Here is a 4,601-nt window from a genome sequence, read left to right as displayed (position 1 = left end):
TCCCATGACACCTTCTCCAGCAGCCTGTCCCCTTGCAAATACATGATTTGCTAAATTCCAGGAAGGTACAAGTTAGGAAAATCCCCTCTTACTCGTACCCTCATTCTGCTCCAGCAGCATCTCAATGCCATCGCTCTCCCAGCACGGTCAGGTCCTATTTTAGCGTGTTATTTCTAATCCATAACACTGAACAAATCAAACGCATGGAGGAAAGTACTCTTCCCATCTTGAAAAGCCACATGAAATGGGAAACAAGGCCGGTAGTGGGAGTACAGGAATCCCGTTGTATACAGGGAAAACCCAATTAGTCTGTGCACCCTGACAAAAGTAGAACTGAGCCTTTTAGCAAGTAGTTAATCTTCTTTAGAAAAACTAAGCAGGGACTACCAGTGGAATAGAAGTTGGTGCGGTACTGTTGAATATCTCTAAAGCCACTTATAGGTTCAAAGAATGAACAAGGCCATTGCCAGCCTTATTATTTTGATTTGTTTAATGAAAATACTTTGCTCATTCCATAGATGTTATGCTTTGATAAGGTAATTGTTCAAGGGCGCAGCTTACATCCTATTAATACTGCACTCTGGGCAAATTAAACCTGACCCAGTGGAGAGACAGATCCAAGGACCCGGTGGTGTTGTGACACTCTGCCTTTTGTTCAGCATCTTGACGGGGAGCAGAGTTGGAGGAGTTTTAGTCTTGGGTTTGGGTCTTGCCTTCCCGGGGAGGGGGGAATAAATGAATTCCTGTCACATGCACAAATTGACGGCATGGCTAACCTGGTTCCTTGCAAAGCTGTAGGGTCTGTGGTGACAGTGCAGGAGAACACTGCATTATAAAAAAAAAAAAAAAAAAAAGTGCAAACTTTTGCTTTAGAAATAGTCCTGGAAGTAGAAACTGTTTTCTCCCTGCTTTAGGGCTTCAAAAACCCCATGGTCTGACTGCATGGAACTTCTTTCCCCTCTTTAGCAAAGAAGGTATGAGCAGCTCTGGCAAAGAAGCAGAGTCGTGTTCCCTTAAGAAAGAGGAGGAAAGAGGAGAACTGGACACCAGCAACTTCAGGGCCATGCTCTGGAGCTGGGGAACCCAGCAAAATCCTTAAATTTCCCTTCCCTACCCTGTCTTTGCTTCTTCTCACCCACCTGCAACCAAGAGCAGATCTTAACAAGAAAGGCAGTTCATTTTTTGCGTCCAGCCCCCTTTGAGGAGCTGCTTTGCCCAAGGACCTCTGATACCTGGGGACACTTGGGGTCTCCTGGGACGTGGGAGGGCACTTCTGCATCAGCGGGTCCAGGACGCTGCAAGAGGCTTGAGTGGGATCAGGCACCACATCTCCGCGCCCAAATCCCATCTGCTTCATTTGGCAGCTTCTGGGCTGTAATGCAAATAGGAAAAAATAAATTTTTTTGGTGATGTCAAGGACATGTGAACTTGGCTTCCCTGGTCCTGGACCAGGAGCTGCTTTTCCAGCTCTCAGCTCCCTTTTTAATCAAGCAGACCGTTTTTCTTGAGCCTGCCTTTGCTGCAAATATTCCTTCTCTCCTTTCTGGGTTTTCTGAAAAAACAAACACTTCAGGCTGAATGTGTTACTCTTCCTTTCACGATTTTTCAATGGTCATTCTAAAAAATGCGGAAGTCCCTCAGAAATATTTTTTTTAAATCCTCGGTTTTCAAGGTGGATTTATCGCCCTTTAAAGAGAGATTTATTGGATAATCGCTTAAAAAAATAATGCTTATTACTCCAGGATCTCAAATGGAAAACCTTCCCACATTAGTAATCTTCTTGTAATTGCAGAAGGTAGCAACTTTTCATTAAATAATTCATCCCCAGGCGGTTTTTTTTGTTGGTTTTTTTTTTGCATCCCACTTGTGGAGGAGGGGGAAATAAAATCGTGATCAAATTCTTCAGGTTTTAGTTGACCAGATGAGATGCATCTGGCTTATCTTCTAAGGAGATTTCTCATTTCTAGACCCGCATCACTCTAGAAATGGGATGGCATCCCGAAAAAAAAAAAAAAAAAGAGTAGGACTTTCTTTTGAGGACAATCATAATTAATAATAATTGATGATTGGGGCTGCTCGCCTCTGGTGCAGTGCTTCTGCCCCAGTGATTTTTCTGGGCAGGCTTAGCTAACCTGTGTGCATCTTTTTCGAGTGGAGAATTGGATGTACAGCCCTTTTTCTCCCAGCCTGGTGGTGTTAGACCCCTCCATGGAGACGTCTAACACCACGCACTTGAGAAGCCCCTTCCTCTCCCGAAGGATGCAGGGGATGGATGCTGCGGGCGAGAGATGCTCCTAAAAAATTATTTAAAAAAAAAAAAAAACAAACAAACAAACAGCCAACCCCATTCCCTTCTGCTTATGTGTTGGCTTTCAGCGCTGATTTACAAGCCGTTTCTCCAAAGGGAATAGCGATATACGGCATTTATCAACCAGAAACATACCTTAGGAAACCATGGAGATGTGCAGGGAAAGGGGAAAGCGGGGAGGAATTCTGCCCCTGTTCCTTTAAGCAGTTACTTGCTCCTTTCCTGATTGATGCTTGTTTTAATCTATTGCTCGCTGCTCCCAGGAGAGAAAAGAAGGGGTCTCTCTTTTGTGAACATGGGTAATGAAGCAGAGCAGTGGGCAAAAAAAAAAAAAGGGGGGGGGGGTAAAAAAAAAAATTAAAAATGGGGTTCCTCCTTTCTCAACTGGCTGCTTGGGTGTGCAGGTAACACCCCCCCGGCCCCCAGATCTGCATGTGAAATCGCCATTTCACCCCTGCACACTCCTTAATTGTTAGAAAAATGATTTGTGAAATTGCTTTCCAGCAGGAGTGTCCCCCCCTTCCCTCCCCCGGCTGTGACAGTCCCCTGTCACCCCCTTATCTCCCCCCGCGAAACAAATTCAGGGGCTGCTGCCACATGCCACCGCATAGCTTAAATAAAAATAAATGCGAAAAAAAATATAAGGTAGCTGTTTGCTTAGTGGCTGCCCGCAGCTGGCAGCAAGTGCTGGAGGAGAAAGAAGGCAGGGACTCCGGGCTCGGGTTCTTTAGTTTAATCTTCCCCCGGTGCTGGGAGAGCAGAAACATTTAATTTTCAACTTTATTCCCAGGCTCTTCCCCCCCATCTAAGCAAATGAAAGGCAAATAATTGAATTACTGCCGCGCTGGAGGAATGCGGTCGAAGAAGGGTCTGCGAGGGGCTCCGAGCTGGTCCCGCTCAGCTCTGCCCGTTATTTTTCTGCCTAAAACTTCGGGAATTGGCGGGTTTGGGGCGGAGGGGAGGAAAGCCTCTTTATTTTCGTTTGCTGGAGCCCCAAAGTCGGGGCTGCGCCGAGATTTGGAGACTTCGGGAGCAATCTGACACCTTGGAAAGGATTTCAATGTTGTATTTTTTTTCCCCCGTCCTGTGGGTTTGGGGGGGGGGGGGGGGGCGAATTTTAGGCGTGGAAACGTGAGAAAAACCAAATCGGGACCGCGCAGCAAAGCGGGTGCGGGTTTAGGCTGAGCTTTGCGGCTGCGGGAGGAAGAGGGTGAGCGATGAAGATGTGGCCGGACTGGGAGGGGTCCAGCCCAGGGCTTTAATTTCAAAGCAAAATCCAGCACCGGGAGAAAAGTGGAGGGGGGGGGATTAGGGTTGATGCCCTTGGGGAGGGAGGAGATTTAGGGACCACATTTTGGGTGCAGACGGGTCAGAAGTGTCGCTGGCTTCTTTATTCCCCCTCCAGGATGCTTTTAAGGGAGGGGGAAGAGAAGTTTCCAGCGGTTTGCACGGCAAGTCCTTTTACAGCTGCAAACAAAAGGGTTCGTGAGCCCTGGCGTCATGCCCCGCTGCGAGGAGGATTCCTGCCCCGCTCCTATTTTGGGGGGAAAACATTGGCTATTTGTTCAGCCCGTCCCGGGTCAACGAGCGAGCGAGCGGGCAGTTCGCCGGAGAACCGCGGGGAGCGCCGGAGTCGCCCCCCGAAGCGGCACCACCACCGCCGCCCCCTCCCCCCCAAAAAATGGTACCAGCTGGGCAGCTCGGAGCCTGTCTCTTAATTAAAGATGTGATGTTAATGAGAGAGGTGCGCAGGGAGCTACCTGGGGCTGGGTAAAGGAGTTTTTTTTAATCCATGCTGCAGTCCCCCTCCTGGGATGGGATCGGGTCCCCCCCCGGCCGGCCTTACCCCGCTGGGACCCACACGGATGCTCTAGGTGCGCCCAACTTTCTTAAGAAAAAAAAACCAAACCAAAACCAAAATAACCTTTTCCTAAACTTTCTCCTCGCTCCTTTCACCCCAATATATTTTCAAACCGGGAGAGGGGGACCCCAGCTTTCCGTCAAAAGGAAGCCAAGCCTAGTAATGAATAATAATAACATCTTTAAAAAAAAAAAAAAAGAAGAAGAAGAAGAAAAAAAAGAAAAAAATAAGGCTTTGCCTGCGCGTTGGGAAGCTGCTGCCTCTTATTGGTCCCTCGGCCCCGCCGTGGTACCCCCTTCCCCGGGCAGGAATAAAAGAAAGGAGCCGGAGCCTATCACAGCTCGCTCGTCCTCCCCACGGCCCCAACTTTAACAACTTCCAAACCCTCCATCTGACATCCCCCCCCGCCTTCTCCTCCTCCCAGCTCCCCCC

Source organism: Charadrius vociferus, unplaced genomic scaffold (genome assembly GCF_000708025.1).
Source record: "Charadrius vociferus isolate BGI_N301 unplaced genomic scaffold, ASM70802v2 scaffold838, whole genome shotgun sequence".
Classification (NCBI taxonomy): domain Eukaryota; kingdom Metazoa; phylum Chordata; class Aves; order Charadriiformes; family Charadriidae; genus Charadrius; species Charadrius vociferus.
This window is presented reverse-complemented; position numbering follows the sequence as displayed.